Source organism: Prinia subflava, chromosome Z (genome assembly GCF_021018805.1).
Source record: "Prinia subflava isolate CZ2003 ecotype Zambia chromosome Z, Cam_Psub_1.2, whole genome shotgun sequence".
NCBI classification, from domain to species: Eukaryota; Metazoa; Chordata; class Aves; order Passeriformes; family Cisticolidae; genus Prinia; species Prinia subflava.
In genome coordinates, this window is record NC_086283.1 from 59,519,487 (window position 1) to 59,537,577 (window position 18,091).

Sequence of the window (18,091 nt, forward strand, 5' to 3'; positions counted from 1 at the left end):
GATCACATCCTTATCTCTAGCTGTTTTTTACATCATTATATATAGTTCATCTTTCATATTCATTTTGGCTAAATGCATTACTTCTCTGAGGCCTTGTTTTAGCCCCAGTCAACACAGAAACAGTGTTCTTTAGATGCTTTCCAAGTTCATCTGCCTTTAGCTTGGGTGGAAATTACCAGCATCGGGTGGAAAGAGGTGAGAATCAGCTATTTTTCGGTGGCTACATGTGACCACAGTCCCTCTGCTTTCTTGGAGAAGTGCTTTGCCACTAGAAAATAAAGGTAGGAAACTAATGTAAACCCTTACAACTAGTTATTATATCTAGAACTCATTTGCATGCCCCAGAGAAAACAAATTGATAAAAAAAGTGGGGAGCTGCTCCCTGAGAGTATCTTCCATTTCCTACAAAGGTCAGGGTCCCAGATTATGAGAAACACTACTGTATACAGCGAGATTTTTCTTTACATTTAATAAAATGAAAATGCTACAACAAATTAAATTATGCTAATACCCCTAATATTTATCTGTGAAAGAACTAGAAAATACTTTATTCAGTGCCTATAAAAATTGGCTTGTTTGGGAGCTGTTCTTTCCACTTTTCTGACCACTGATACCTTGGTCTAGCAATTCTTTCAAAATGAGAGGGCTGTTATTGGCAAGGGCCAGCCACTGTTGTCAGGTAAGTTACCTTAATTTTCTGTACTTGCTTTGTTTCATTATATATTCCATGTTTTCCTCATGTTATTTTGCACAAAATAATTGTAGAGTGATGTATTTTAAAATGATGAACTCAGTTTCAGAAGAAAATACTTTCACAGACAATAGGACACCTGGCTAGTCTGAAGACAGAGAAAAGATATCAAGCATGAGATAAAGTTACAATGGTGTGATGTACTACTGCTGGAATCACTGAGTACAGTACGAATGACTATGTGCAGAGACACAATCTGATGAATAAAATTTATTATATGAATCTAGTCTGAAGGTAGGTTATTACTTTACTCTGATATTTCTGATTGAATTGCCTTACTACTGGTGAATTTTTCCCATCCATCTTCTTTCCAACAAACTAATAAGGAATTGTTACTAAATGTGTAATGCAGAACTGAAAGGAGAGAAATGGGAATGACTGCTTATATGAAAATGGTACCGGGGTTTATGTAAAAATGAATTTAGGAATGTTAAAAACAATTCTGTGCCTGCAGAAAAGCAAACAAACAAAAATTCCCAAAACAAACAAAACCCCCCCAAACCTCAAACCAACCAAGCAAAAAACAAAACCAAACCAAAACAAAACAAACAAAAGCCAATCAAACATAAAATCTGCAAACCAAACAACAAAAAAATCAAAACACAAAAGAACCCCAAACCAAAATCAACAAGACAAAATTTTATATTGTTCAGTTGCTAGTAGTCAGGACACTTACCTAAGGCTTTGTTATTGAGACTACAGTTCTCACTTTACCTGACCTAGAGGTGACAATTGCTCAGGCCTGCAGAATCACACCATCTGTCTCACCAGTGACCTTAGCAACTCATCTGTTAGGGAGAGACCTTAACATGGTCTCAGCCATAGTATGTACTGTGTATAAGACTGAGAGTTAGTATGTTTACTACAGAGACGTAAAATCGAGTCCTTGCTATCTTCAAGTTCACTCCAACATTTCAGGACATATAACTGATCTTCACTATATGTCAGTAACATCTTCATGGGTCAGATGACTCTTTAGATTTAGGATGAGCTACTTGCTTGTGAGTATTTTACAGGCACATGCTAAGCCAGAGAACATGGCTGATCCAAGTTCTATAATTCTCTGTCTCCAGTCATCTTGCTCCCCAGTTTCTGCCCCTAGTGATATGACAGAAAGAAGAACAGAGGTGGTGACCTAATGTGAACAGAACAAATCATTGGTGCCTCTTATTCAGCACAGGCATGGATTGCCTTCAGGCTGAATTAAATATCCAATGCAGACATATTCTAAGACACCTGCATTTTAGAAGACTACTGTAGCTCCCAAGTTACAGTATTCTAATTCATTAGATTAATTTCTCTTTAAATCTATCTAGGAATTCCACATCCGATGTCAAAACATTTTGCCAACTAACATTTTATTGCTAACAACACAATTATGGGGTGAAATTGCAGTTTGGCAAGCAATACTTTTCTAAACTGAATACTGTGCTCTAAAAGCTCTCAGCGGTTTCCAGGAAGTGCCTGAGTTTTCCTCGAATATTTTGCTATTTATCACTCTCAGTATTTCCAAGCATAAATGTAGAAGATACATGCCAGCGTACCTCCAGATTTTTAGCAGCTGAAGCCTACATTTGTTCTGTGGCTTAAATACATTGTCCATGAGATGAAATATACCAAATAACTGGATCTCAAAAGTAGTTAGGCAAGTAGGAATATTTCAATATTATCAGGCATATGACACCTTAAATTTGTTCTAAGAATATTGCACTTCTGGCCTGTTATTCATCGGTCAACATTTGAAAGGGGGATATGAAAACCCCTGATGTGACATCATCTCATCTTGCTGGTATAACCTCAGGGTTTTGGAGGTTTTTTTAGGTTTTTTGCTCTAATTTCATGCTGGTATCTTGTCACAACTGAAGAAAATGTTCTTTTCCTTAGCTTGGCACCTTTTTTTTGGTAGGATGGTATTTTCTGGTGCTTATAGCAACAGCAATTGAAGCAAAATTAAATAAAGCTCCCCTTCCTTCTCCTCCCTTCCCCCTCTCCCCTTTCCCCTCTCCCCATCCCTTCCCCCACTCCCGCAGGACCATGCTCCCTGCCTGGAGTAAAGCAGTGAATAAACCCTCATCTCATCAGCACCCCACCGGCGTCTAAGTCTCTTTGCCTGCCAGCACGGGAACACCCACGATCTTAAGACCCGGGGGTCTCCCGGGGGACCCCCCCCGGGAGCCCCCCAAAATTTAAACAACAATAGCTACGTATACTCAAATCTCAAATAAATACTTCGTAAAACCAACTAACGTCACACATAAAGAGTATGTGTGTAAAACCACCCCACCATACACAGAGAGTTTAGACCTTTCATGTGCCTAGGAACTTTTTGTCTTTCTACTTGAGTTCTTTTCCACTTGGATTTGTAAGAAGCTAAGCACCTGCGTTTGCAAGACTCTTTTGAAGGGGAATCTGAATGCGAGAAAGTTCCTTTGCAGAAGACTCCAGTGTCTCCCGAGGAATTTAGTCCAAACGTTTAATGCAGCTCAGGTGCCACATCAGTGCCATAAAGCTGACTGTCTTGGGGAGGCAGTATGCTTCCGCTGCTTCCCAGAGCCAGCCTGGCTGATTTATGATCGGCTCAGATTTCGCCTCATGTGGGTGTGCCCAGAAACCTTTGCCATAGAAAGAGATGGTGTGAGGCAATGCTATTATTAGATACCAGCGTCCTTCAGGCACACACTCATCTCACACAATTTGTTGTTAAATATGGAAGTGACATCTTGCCTACTGCCTATGGAGATTTTTTTCTCTTAATAGCCTTCTCATATTAATGTGACTGGTTTTGTTTGCAGTTTGTCTTCTCATTTGGCAGTTGTAAAGCATTATCCATGCTTGAAATATACTGCTGTGAATCAGAACTAAGTGATTCGAGGCAGTTGTTGGATGTTCAGTTGACTATCTCTGACATTGTCATGTGCTGATTATATTGCATATTCTTAGTATTATATCCCTTCACAGAACACTGATGTTTCAAAATGCATGCTCTGCATTCCAGACACACATCCTATCAAGCACTAGTCTGCTCTAATACTCTGTGCATCTCCTGGTATTTGTGAGGGTTTTGTAAGATTTCCTCCAGACATGAAAAGTACTTGGAAAGTTTCACCTACAGAATAGCCTTACAAGCCTTCTTAAAGCTTCTACACAGTTCTGTTCCTTCAAGACACTGATATTTTTCCAAGGTAGTACTGGTGAATGCTAAACTTCTCAGAACAGTGAGCACAAACAGGCTGCTGCACACACAATCCTGGTCACATGAATTCCTCAGAAACAGGACTGCAAGACTCTTGGATGTTATTCACAACCACCTGTTTTATTTTCAATAGATATGCCCTTCCTAAGACTGTTGAAGTACCTATAACCACTATTTGGTTACTGCTGTTGCTGTGTCACTGTGGATGACACAGGGTTAGTGTGAAAAGTTCAAAGTTGTAGGCTTCAAGTGAGCTGGTCTCCATACACCATTCTTAGGAGCTTGGTCCAAGGTTTTCTGCCTAGGTGTCCTATACTATTGAGGTTAATGAAGTGGGTGGACAGAGTAGGATAGAAAGAATGGCATTTTAATTATGATAGGGACTGACAAATGAAGACATGCTGTGGGTATTTTGGAAAACAAGCTAGGATGTTGCAACATCAGCCTAGTAATTGCATAAGCATGCTCGCAGTTAGTTCTAGAGAATGATTGCCTTGCCTTGCCTTGCCTTGCCTTGCCTTGCCTTGCCTTGCCTTGCCTTGCCTTGCCTTGCCTTGCCTTGCCTTGCCTTCCTCTGAGCTGGAAATATACTGGTGCAATGGAGTATCCTAGTTCACTAAATTATGATAATTAAAACTACTGTAAAATGCAGAGCTCTGTTTCTCCTCTTCCTGGCTGGCAACTGTGCTGGAGACATGTTATTGCATCATAGTGGTGACGATTCTACACTTGCATAGAAGTCAGCTGAGTGAGAACTGAGCATATTACTTCAACTAGTGTGCAGGTGTTATATTTTATTTCCATGGTTTCATTTTCAGGAAAGATAGCAATTTTTTTCACTTTCTCATACCAGTCTATGAGAAAGCTAGTCATCAGTCTGGAAATTATGGAGTTAAATAATTAGCTTTCGTAATTAATTGTAAAACTACTGAAGGCAAATAGAGTTATGTCAATCTACCCATTCATATCAGCAGTGTGACCTATTAACACTATAGTATACATACAGTCTTCAGAACTGGGGTTTATCTAAAACATTTTCAAAAATGGATGTATTTAAAATATTGCATAAAGGAATAAAAGTAGACAGGACTAGTAAACCCTGAGTCTTTAGGCTAACATTTAATATTATTTGATTCTTAAATAAGTTATGCTCTAGTTCTTTCTTGTGTTTTTTTTTCCTCTGCGACAATATCTTGTTTTATTGTATGACTCAGTCTCGAAAGAACTACTACAGTGAAAGGTGTCAAGAAAATAAAGGGAGCACCAGCCACTTTCTAGAAGCATAACTTCAGATAAATCCCCTCAGGAAAGCTGAACTACAAAATTACTTGGTTTTTTTTAGTTCAACAGCTTGTCAATACTTGAAAGGTATCCCAGATAAAATGTCATTTTTCAGTACTATGTCTTATGCCCAGAAACTGTTTTGTACATTAATGGTGTTTTCATTACTGGTAATTCACTGCATTTGGAGCCAGAAGTGGGAAGATTATGAATTTATAATATACACCAAGTTTTGCTAACTGATAGTGGTACCTGTCCAGTAAATGATGTTGCTCTTCAGCTATTTGGATTATCTATCAGTTCACATCTATATCATCTACTGGGTCAAAGTTAGCCTGACCAAATGGCCACTTGATTTTAAATTAATGTTTTTGTACACCACCCAGAACTATCTTTCCCATCTGCCATCAGCTGCAAATTTCACATACCTGTGTGTGTGATCACATTTCTTAACCATGAGTATTCACTCTACTATTCTGTGACTCAGACTGCATTTACCTTCTCTGCAGAAATCTTGTAAATATACTGCTGTTCTAATAAGAAGAATCACATGAAATCAGTATTTCTTAATGGGGTTGTGGACTAAATGTATGAACAGAGACTTTTCAAAGGACAGATGTAGACTACAGTTTTAGTATCTGCAACAATTCTATAACTAGTTTTTCACAGTAGCACATAACTAGCATCAAGCAGCAGCACAAAAGCCCCATTAAGTTCAATCTAACACTTAGAATGGATAACAGGAATTAAAACAGGATAAAAGCATTATTATTTAAGCATTAGCATTTAGCATTAAAGCATTACCATTTAAGTATTATTCCTTAAAAGAAAGAAAACAAAAGGATTGTATTAATACCTGAAATAGTTTTCAATGTTTATTTAAAAACTTTGTAAAGTAATTACAATGTTTGATCAGAAGCAAGGATATGTCTCTTCAACACAGTGTTATCAAGTCATTTGCTATCTGCCTTTCTCAAAGATTTGTTTTTAAAGGAACACTGACAGCATATGGATAGATTTTCAGTGAAATAAATACACCACTAAAAAATTCAACACAGGCAAGTGGAAAGAACTGCAGTTTTTGAATACATACTTGAATTAGAACTCAAACACATTAGCCAGACTTTATGCTTCCTTGCTGTCTTGAGATGCTGTAAATTAGAGTACTGTGGCTTAGTAGATGCCACTGGCACATGCACCTTGTTTAGCATAAGGACTTTTCTGTCCTTTAACATATCCTATCTGACTGAAGTCCACATTTTAGTTGCAAGTAAAAGCTCTACAGTTTACTAAATAATTTAAGACTATGAGAGAGCATCAATAAAATACATTATTTTGCTGCAGAAGTATTAGTCACTCTGTTTCCACACAATTTTCTTTCATAATCATTTTAAAGGATGCAAGGGGTTTTGGATTCATTGCCCTGTGCAAATAGAATCCAACTAGGGGTGTCAACACTGGACACCTCAAAGAAGTATATGTTACACTGAACATTCCACTAACCTTGTGCTTACTTCTGCTTTATGGAAGATCGAGAACACATCAACCAGTTTAGTAGCTTATGGTAAGCATGTTCACAGAACTCAGCATATCAGGAGCAAAGTTACTTTGTATGGTTCATATATCTCATATACAATACTTGCATCACTCACATCACTTAACTTTGTAGTACCAGACAAAGATTAACAAATACATTAATAAAAACACATTAAATGAATAGTGCTAGTTTTTCACTGCACCTGATAAGTGGCTGATAATTCCAGATTACAGTTCTTCAGCAGCTCTCCAGTTTGAAAAGGAAAAAGTAATACTATTCAGTTGCTTAATGAGGTACTTCAGAGACGAGTTGTAAGCACAAATAACTTCTTAAATTCCAGTGTTATTCTGGCTATAAAAAATGGGATACTTATGGTTGTATCTTATTCATTAAGCACCCTGTTTGTACCTTATTAATTGTGATAAATGCCAATCACTCGTTTTTTTTGAAATTTATGAATATTTAATAAAGAATAAAAATTGGTTACAAAAATATTAATACAATAATAAAAGTTTAAAAAAAGTTTTCAGAGACAGGACAAATAATGAGACAACAAGAGCAAAGAAGGTAGCCCGGGCTTTTGTCCCCCCTCCCTCCCAGACAAAGGCTAGGAAGGAGAAGGGCCCCGAACAAAGAGAAGTCTTCTTTTTTAAGCCTTCAGTTTATGACTATTCATATCTTACGTAAAACGAGTAATTTTCAGCTGTTTCTTGTCACAAAAGTTTTCTGTTAATTAAAAGAACGCATGAGAGCATACGTCCTTGAGAAAGTTAGGTTCTGTGGATAAGAGGCCATAAATTCTTCTTCACTAGAAGGTTTAGAGGCCTCTGTAAGGTTTAGGGGCCTCTGTGAATGTTATCTCTGTGCTGAGGAATTTCTCTTCTTGAGCAAAAAAAATATAACACACATACACAGCTTCTATTGTACTATAACTTACTGTTAATTACAAAACTACATTCACTATATTATTCTAATGTTAATATAGTATAACTTTTCTATCTATCAGATTACATATAGTAAATATCTGCGTAGAGCCACATATACAATATGCCTTTTTCACAATCCCTCCTCTTTCTTGTTATAATACATTGGCTCGAGCGGATATTTACTGCTCTCTTGCATCCCTTCTATGTTTATTTTCTTCATAAATCAGTCTAGCTTTTTGGAGGGGGTCTTCTACTTTATTTTGTTTCCTTAATACCATAATCTTTTGCACCGTTTTTTTGTTGTATCCATCTTTTGATCTAAGGTTACTAATTGCATACCTTGAACTACACTAGTGATTAATCTAATAAAACAAGGGATCAAGCAAGGAAATAATATTAAACTAGCTGTAGCACATAAGAGGAAAAAGCCTTGTTTCTTTCACCATTCTACTCCTAACACATTATCTCACCAGCTGGTACTTAGCATGGATTCCCACTTCTGAACTGGTACATGGGTGATTTTTCTGATATCATTGATTATATCTAGGATAGTATCTCCATTATCATCTATTTTTAAACAACAATCTGATGTATTGAATTTTCCACAAACGCCCCCTTCTTCAGCTAATAGGTAATCTAGTGCTAATCTGTTTTGATACACAGCGGCTCTGATTTGAGTTTGTTGCCTGGATATTAATTCCATTGCCAGACCAGTTTTGTTTGTTATTATTTCTATGACTGCTTGAAGCCTTATGATACAATTTAACATATAAATGGGAGTTCGATATCTCCAACTCCCGTCTTGTGCCCAGGTGGCTGGCCCTTACGTTTCCAGTATGCGTGCAGGGGGCCACTCATCCTCTCCCCAATTTTTTATAATCTTCCAATTATATCTCTCTTGCTTCTTTTTAGATCTTTATAACTAGTATCCCTAAGTGATCGCCTTCAGGTCCAGGCAAAAGAAAAAAATCCTGGTTGTATGACACCCAGAGTACAGCTCCCTTTCCACTTGTGGGGGGAGTTTTGGGCCAAATCCTTTGCTTTACTCTCAGTAATGTGGGTGAAACACATCTATTTGTCCCCTTTTGCACATTCACTTCCCCTTAAATTTTCCGCAATCCAATACTTTTTCCTATTGTGTATGCAGTTTCCCAGTTTGGAGGGGTTATAACAGTGACTGTTGATATGAGTGTGAGAAATAAAGAAGGAGCCTCGGTGTCTTTTCCATATACAGTTTTTGGTAACACTTGTAGCATGGCCGGGTCGACATCCCAAAAGGGAAGAGCCAGAAAATGAGTGACAGAACCAGGAGAGGTCCAGTATGGCTTATAGTCCCACCTCCCATGCCTATGGGGTTGCAGCCCACAGCAGGTGTATGTGATCTTCTCGGTGGCGATTATAGAGGCCAATCTGGTCTTGCCCTCTCCTCTATTGTCACTTTCTCTTAGCTAATTTCCAGGCAAATCGTTCTTGACACTCCTTAACCGTGGTCTCCCACTTTTCCTCAGCCACCTCTCGTTCAACAGGCACTAATAATTCCCATCTACACAACAAAGTTATTATTTTAGTTGTTTCAAATTCTGCTTGGATAGGGGGCTTCAGGTGACACCCTACACTTCATGCAACGAGAGTGTCGTTTGGGTGAACTACAGTACCAATTTTTCCCACAGCTCAAACACATTTAAACCAACCAGCATGTCCAGTATTTGGGTGAATCAAACAGGGTATTTGGCTTGGCAATATATGAGGTTGTAATTCCCCCTCCTCTTTATATAAATCACAGGCTAAGGCAAAAACACAGGGGTTTTCTGTCCGAAACAATCTCGATCCTCCTGTCTGTGGTGGAAGTATTCCTCCCCATGGAGGGTACTGGAGGTGTCTTAAAGTTTTCTCAGGTGGTATTTGAAACCACTGATGCAAAACTCAGTCTAAGTTTTCAGTCAGGTGTGATCCTGCGTATGTTTCCTGGATCATGTGGATCTCCCCAGTTCATCACCTCTCATTCCCGTTTTAGGGTTAATTTCGTATCACCCGGTTCCGATGATATTGTCCACTCCTTAGGCTTTTCCACAGGTCCTTTGATTCTGCTGGCGTGGATCCACCCTCGTTCCCTGGTCCGGATCGCAGCCTCAGTGCCAGCAATACCTGAAAAGGACCTTCTCATTTTGGAGTTAGAGATATTAATCACAACAATTTTGATATGGTGCAATTTATAATTCCTTTGAATTGCATTTTGGCACACATAATCTATCTGTGTGTGCACCATATAGCTGACAGAAACGGCAGCATATTAAATTGATCATAGGTTTTAACAAAATCTTGGAATACAAGCTGTACAATGCTAAAATACTGTTATAAATATCACACCTAAGTTTTATAGGATAACTAAAAAAATGGTCCTGTCTTAGTCTGAAAGACAGGTATCTGCCACAGAAAAGCTGGAGCCACCCTTGTAATGAAGAATTCAAATTCTCTCCCTCTGAATTATTGTAATTTTAAAAATTAGGGGCCTCTCAGGCGAAGATCTGGGACTATAATAATAGTTCCTTTCTGGTGTGTATACACAGGTTAACAAACAACACCAACCCCAGCATTATTGACAAACAGAAGCAGAACTTAGGAACACTTCCCCAAGGACACCCTGGGGCTTCTGGGATTTCCCTCTTGGGGACAAAGATATTCATTCTCTTCTTAGACCCCAATGCTCAGAGGGGCCTAAGGTCAGGGGGGTCCTGGTACAGCTGCCTCACAGCTTCTGTTAGGGTTTTCTTACAAAGCCAGAGCTGCTGGGCCTGGGGTCCCCAAAGCTTGAATTAATTGTTGTAACACTTTTGATGTAAAGTGTGTTCCTCTGTCTGAATCTATTTTATTAACCATCTCACATCTTGGAATAATTTGTTTCAAAAGGGTTTTACTTACCACATTAGCAGTAGCCTTGGCAGTGGGAACTGCCTCCACTCAATGAGTTAAATGGTCTGTTATTACTAATATATATTTCCATCGTTGAACTTGAGGAAGTTCTGTAAAATCTACTTGGATACTTTGAAATGGTCTAAAGGCTAATTCCTTACCTTCCAGTGTAGTTCTCCTCATTATCTTTTTATTTTATCCTTTGACAAGTTATACATCTTTCAGTTATCTTCTCTGTTATCCTACAAATCCCAATGTATTCATAGTTTCTTAGGAAATAATCACACAAAGCTTGGGTACCTCAGTGAGTTTTCTGATGCATGTCTTCTAATATTTTTCTAGTAAGTACTTTATTAAGTAATTGCCTTCTATCAAGAAGTTTCTGTTTCTTTGATTCATCTGGTTTACCTCTTATCTCCTTTAATTCTTTTTCCTCTGTTTCACTAAATTCTGGAATTTTCAATTTTCCTTATTTGGAGTTAATATTAACATGACCCTTTTAGCTTCATTCTCTGCTGCACCTTAGCTTCCTGGTCTGCCAAATTATTTCATCTTTTGGAGCCACTCTTATTTCTAATTTCACTTGTAATTCTCATCTTAACAAATTACTCCTTGTTCCTGGGACTAACTAAACATCTCCTATCTAAATTCTGGTATCTTTCTATATCACCACATCCCTGATGACAGGCAAAAGTCTTTTCTTGCTCCTGCACTCCATCACATCTTTACTTACACCATGCCTCTCTGAAATATCTACCAAACAAATTTTTCTTGCTTTTGTACCTTCCACAAATTCCAACTCTTCCTCCTGTCTGCATCTTTTAAAATATAACATAGACTAAGCAAATAATTCAGTGGACACTAATACTTCTCTTTCTTCACTCCTCCTCCTTCAACTTTCACACACATTCATTCATCAACTGTAAAAGAGACACTTAAAAAGCACTAAACACTGACTTCACATGGCCAAGCTCTCTCTCACCAAGTGAAAAACGCTTGAAAAAAAAAAATGTTAGCACATCAAGCAGCAGTCATTTAAAAAAGCACAACTTCAGACATTGTTTCCTTTCCTCTCAAAAAAAACAAGTCCTTCCTAAAACATCCCAGAACACATGCACGCTGTCTGAATTTTACAGGCTACCGATTTAAAAGAAACTGAAGGCCAGCGCATGAGAAACACTGAAAAAATCTTTAACACTTCTATGACCCGAGTCATTCGGTCATAAGGAAAAGGGCAGCTGTGGGCGCTGATAAGTGAGCTGGAGGAGGGGCAGGCAGGGAGCTGCGCGTCCCACGCGCGGCTCGGCGCCGCCGCCTCCACCGGGCAGCCCCTCTGCCATGGCACGGCTGTGCGGCCGCCCGTCTCCCTTTCTTCCTGAGAAGATCTGCATTGACTGCGGTTTCCAAGGGAACGGCTTCCCCAACAGGAAGTGGGGAGCTCTGGAGGACTGATCACTGAGTTTTTTGGTCCTCCAAGGACGGGGCATGGGCGGGGTCTGCCACCGGAATTCCCGAAGGGGAAGCAATTTCCGGTCTCCTCCATGCGGCCGCGCTTTCCGCATGGCCCACGCTGGCGGGTCCAGCCGCCTCCGGCAGTCAACGCCCAGCACCACCGGAGCTGGAATCGCTACTGAGGCAGCTAGGGACCGGACCAACCCGCCACACGCCGACAGCGGAGGAACCGCCGCCGGGAAGGGGGGAAAGGGGGGGGGAGCCCGCTGCCCCGCCGCCGCTGCCGCCGCCGCCGCCACGAACGGGAGGGGGGGGTGACGGGGAACCCGCCGCCGCCGCTGGGGGGGGGAGGAGAAGGAACCAGCCGCCCTGCCGCCGCCGTGTCGCAAGCGGAGGGGGGCTCGCCGCCGCTGGGGGGGGAGGGGAGAGGGAAAAGCCCCCCCCCCTCGCGCCGCAAGCGGAGGGGGATTCACCGCCGCTGCTGGGGGGAGGAGGGAGGGGAACCGGCCGCTCTGCCGCCACCGCCGCCGTGGGGGGGGGGACCCTCCAGGGTCGGCTAAGCCACCACGCGGCCACCCCCCCGCGTGGCTCATGGCGACCGTACTCGCCGCTTCCAACAAAAGCAAGGCAGTGGCGGCAACGCTCAGCGCTGCCAAAACAAACTAGCAAACAAACAAAATACTGGGAATGAGGCTGAAAAAGCCTTTGCGGGAAAATAGCGAGAGGGACCGGGGTGGGGGCCGGGTACCGACTGAGCCGCCGCTGCGAACAGCGATGGGGGGGGAGGGGAGAAACCGGCTGGGCTGCCGCTGCGAACAGCGGACTCTTGCCTGGGATGGAAACTGGGGCAGAAACAAGCGACAAGCCAGAACCTGGGGCAAGCACTGGGACTGAGACAGGCACCAACACCGGAGCCGGCAGTGCAACTCCCAGGGGACGATCTTAGGGTGGTATCTCTGTCGATGATTTCTCCCCACTGGACTTCTATCCCTTTTCTTTCAAAATTTTCTCTATTCTACCCATCCCTGTCTCTGTTCACCTTCCCTTTTACCCCCACAAAACCTACTTTTCTTCTTTCTCCCACACTATTTCTTAATACAATTTATCTTCTCTGAGGAACTATAATAAAACTTAAATAAAAATCTACACTTTCTATACTTTCATTCGTCCACATTCACTCCACTCTATTTTTCACTTAATCTCACACACTACAAAACAATCACAACTACAAGGTACCTTTTACTTTCCACACACTTTTACACTCTTTAACCTGGCCAGACAATGCCCTTCACAAAACCCTCAATCTGACAGTGTTGGGGGGTTCTCCCTTCCCAACCTCAGGTGCTCTTGGGTTTATTTCCTAGATTCTGCAGAATTTAACATAACCCTGGATGTCTCGGAATTGCTTCCTCCAATCCAGCTGGTTATCAAAACCCTCAATCTGACAGTGTTGGGGGGTTCTCCCTTCCCAACCTCAGGTGCTCTTGGGTTTATTTCCTAGATTCTGCAGAATTTAACATAACCCTGGATGTCTCGGAATTGCTTCCTCCAATCCAGCTGGTTATCAACCCGGGCAGACAATGCCCTTCACCAAACCCTCAATCTGACAGTGTTGGGGGGTTCTCCCTTCCCAACCCCAGGTGCTCTTGGGTTTATTTCCTAGATTCTGCAGAATTTAACATAACCCTGGATGTCTCGGAATTGCTTCCTCCAATCCAGCTGGTTATCAACCCGGGCAGACAATGCCCTTCACCAAACCCTCAATCTGACAGTGTTGGGGGGTTCTCCCTTCCCAACCCCAGGTGCTCTTGGGTTTATTTCCTAGATTCTGCAGAATTTAACATAACCCTGGATGTCTCGGAATTGCTTCCTCCAATCCAGCTGGTTATCAACCCGGGCAGACAATGCCCTTCACCAAACCCTCAATCTGACAGTGTTGGGGGGTTCTCCCTTCCCAACCTCAGGTGCTCTTGGGTTTATTTCCTAGATTCTGCAGAATTTAACATAACCCTGGATGTCTCGGAATTGCTTCCTCCAATCCAGCTGGTTATCAACCCGGGCAGACAATGCCCTTCACCAAACCCTCAATCTGACAGTGTTGGGGGGTTCTCCCTTCCCAACCCCAGGTGCTCTTGGGTTTATTTCCTAGATTCTGCAGAATTTAACATAACCCTGGATGTCTCGGAATTGCTTCCTCCAATCCAGCTGGTTATCAACCCGGGCAGACAATGCCCTTCACCAAACCCTCAATCTGACAGTGTTGGGGGGTTCTCCCTTCCCAACCTCAGGTGCTCTTGGGTTTATTTCCTAGATTCTGCAGAATTTAACATAACCCTGGATGTCTCGGAATTGCTTCCTCCAATCCAGCTGGTTATCAACCCGGGCAGACAATGCCCTTCACCAAACCCTCAATCTGACAGTGTTGGGGGGTTCTCCCTTCCCAACCCCAGGTGCTCTTGGGTTTATTTCCTAGATTCTGCAGAATTTAACATAACCCTGGATGTCTCGGAATTGCTTCCTCCAATCCAGCTGGTTATCAACCCGGGCAGACAATGCCCTTCACCAAACCCTCAATCTGACAGTGTTGGGGGGTTCTCCCTTCCCAACCCCAGGTGCTCTTGGGTTTATTTCCTAGATTCTGCAGAATTTAACATAACCCTGGATGTCTCGGAATTGCTTCCTCCAATCCAGCTGGTTATCAACCCGGGCAGACAATGCCCTTCACCAAACCCTCAATCTGACAGTGTTGGGGGGTTCTCCCTTCCCAACCCCAGGTGCTCTTGGGTTTATTTCCTAGATTCTGCAGAATTTAACATAACCCTGGATGTCTCGGAATTGCTTCCTCCAATCCAGCTGGTTATCAACCCGGGCAGACAATGCCCTTCACCAAACCCTCAATCTGACAGTGTTGGGGGGTTCTCCCTTCCCAACCCCAGGTGCTCTTGGGTTTGTTTTTTGTTTTTTGTTTTTTTTTTGTTTTGTTTTTTTTAGGGTCCCCTTTTTCACACACTTTACCTTTTTCCTGGGGGGTTTCTCTCACTCCTTTTTACCATTCACTTTCGTCCCGGTGCTGGCCGCCTCCCTCGCGGGACAACGGAACCGCAGCGTAGGGGACTCCGCTCTCGCTTGGAAGGTCTGGGTGTTACCCCAGCCCGCCTCTCAGACACACACACTTTCAGCCCCCGTTCCGCGCCAAACGCTGCCCCCCCCCAATCCCAGCAATTCTTACCACTCCGTTGTTCTTGGGTCTTTATTCTTCGTGCACACTTTGATGTTAGGAGCTGGTTACCGCGGTTTTTAGGGAATTCTTTCCCTTCTCTTTGCCTTATTGTCTCCCTTTGTCCTTGGATCTTACCCCTTTCTGGGGTACTCTGCGAGGACCAGAGCCGGGGCCGCCTAATGCAGGCGGGACGCGTCTCCCTGGTCTCTAATCCTCCCACAGCACCCGCAGTGGGGTATTTTAAACCGACCTCTGCTACCAAATTGTGATAAATGCCAATCACTCGTTTTTTTTGAAATTTATGAATATTTAATAAAGAATAAAAATTGGTTACAAAAATATTAATACAATAATAAAAGTTTAAAAAAAGTTTTCAGAGACAGGACAAATAATGAGACAACAAGAGCAAAGAAGGTAGCCCGGGCTTTTGTCCCCCCTCCCTCCCAGACAAAGGCTAGGAAGGAGAAGGGCCCCGAACAAAGAGAAGTCTTCTTTTTTAAGCCTTCAGTTTATGACTATTCATATCTTACGTAAAACGAGTAATTTTCAGCTGTTTCTTGTCACAAAAGTTTTCTGTTAATTAAAAGAACGCATGAGAGCATACGTCCTTGAGAAAGTTAGGTTCTGTGGATAAGAGGCCATAAATTCTTCTTCACTAGAAGGTTTAGAGGCCTCTGTAAGGTTTAGGGGCCTCTGTGAATGTTATCTCTGTGCTGAGGAATTTCTCTTCTTGAGCAAAAAAATATAACACACATACACAGCTTCTATTGTACTATAACTTACTGTTAATTACAAAACTACATTCACTATATTATTCTAATGTTAATATAGTATAACTTTTCTATCTATCAGATTACATATAGTAAATATCTGCGTAGAGCCACATATACAATATGCCTTTTTCACATTAATGAAGCCCAGTTATTGAAGCTCTCAAAATCCATAACCATTGTTGCTTTACTACTGTTGATGTCAGTGTTGATTTCAAGACAAAGTAAGTCTTGTCAATACTATGTACTTTTAAAAAGGTCACTGTGGATTCATTCTGGGCAGACTTCCTACTTTATAAAACTTCTGTCTTAGTGAATCAATTTATTACCATTTTTTCTCAGTATTTAAGAATGGTAATTTTCAATGCTACATAGCTTCAATTTATGGTGGATAAGAAGAAGTGACTGCTTCCTGAGCTGAGCTGAGCTGAGAATGGAATCATTGGAAAGAGAGGCAAATCTTGGGATGATCTATGAATCAGCTGGAAAACAGAACCCTAAGGGGCAGACTGGCATAGTTTATTACTGTAAGCAGAGGATAATTCTGAGCTGAGGTTGCTTAGCTGCATGTTTATGAGCCCTGTTGTTGTTGTTGCTATTGTGATCCAGATACTTTGCAGATTCTGATAAAACTCAGCAACCCAAAATTAAATTATCCACTATTTTGGCGAACTAATTTTCTGCCAGTTTAGGCAGCTGAAGAGCTGAAATCAGCCTTTGGAGCAATATAACAAGGATTAGAGTTGGTGTAAGATAGTCAGTGAAACATGAGGCAAGAACTGAGCAGGGAAAAGGACACTGCCATTTTGGAATGGCAAGCTGTTGGATCTGCCTAAATCATCACACTTAACTGTATCCTAATTTCTCCTATGGAAAAAATCAACTTTTGAATGATGCCCAATAGTATTCCGGCCACAAAAACTGGCAAATTACTTCTGTGCTACATGGTGGATATATTTATAGTACATGATAGTTTCTAGCTAGTACATGCTTTTTTAAAGAAATTAAACACTAGTTGTAGGTCTTTAGACTTGAGATATAAACATACTAACAATATTCCAAGAGAAAGAGAAAAATACACTTATTTAATTTTAGTTTAATTTTAGGACATGAAAATTCTTACAGTAGCTTATTTATTTTTCTAAATTAAACAAAATGAGCAAAGAAGAAAAGCATTTATGGCAAAGTGACTATACTACAATAAAATTTTCCAGTGTTTTAACCTTGTTATGGGTTTTTTTATCTTAATGTAGCACTGTAATCTATCCAAAGGCTCATGTGCCAAGGGTGTTTATTCCTACATGACTATTGAGAATGGGACTGCAACTGGGGCTGGACACCATGTCAAATCCTTGTTCTAGGCCACAGAGAATAAAAAGCTTTCTGGATTCTAAGAAAATACACAGTGGTCTTAATGTTTCTGGAAGAGACATGGTGAAAGGCAAGGTAACAATGTGACCTTAACCACACTCTATCAAAAAGAGGAACGTATATCTAGGAAGTATTCCTGAAAGATGTATTGTAGACTACACAAAGCAGATAGCAATGACACTTCTGTGGAAGCAGCTGCTCCTCCTAGCAAAAATCTGCAATGATTTAAGATATGCAAAAAAAAATCTGCAATGAGTTAAGATATGCGAAACCAACCATGCCTCATTTAGCGTCACCATTCACAAAATTCACAAAATTATTTACTTTAATTATTTAACTGGTTACACCTGCAGAAAGAGATAGACACATAGATAAGGATATTTATTTTGCAAACACAGTGCTATGAATTGCTTGGGACAGTACTCTGTGCAAAAAGTGGTTACAAGTGGCTATAGTTCCTGCTGGCAGGGGATGAGGGTGTCAGATTTGTTCAGAGCGGTGTGCACACCAAAGAAACAATTTTGGCTTTAAACAAAAAACCTCACATTCAGGAAGAAGTTAACATTTTAATCAGTAGTGTTAATCACTTCAGTCAATGAATAAAAAGAACTTCCTTATTCCTTATCTCTCAGCTCAAGCTTTAGGCACAAGTATTTGTTGGGACAATTTTTTCATTCTGT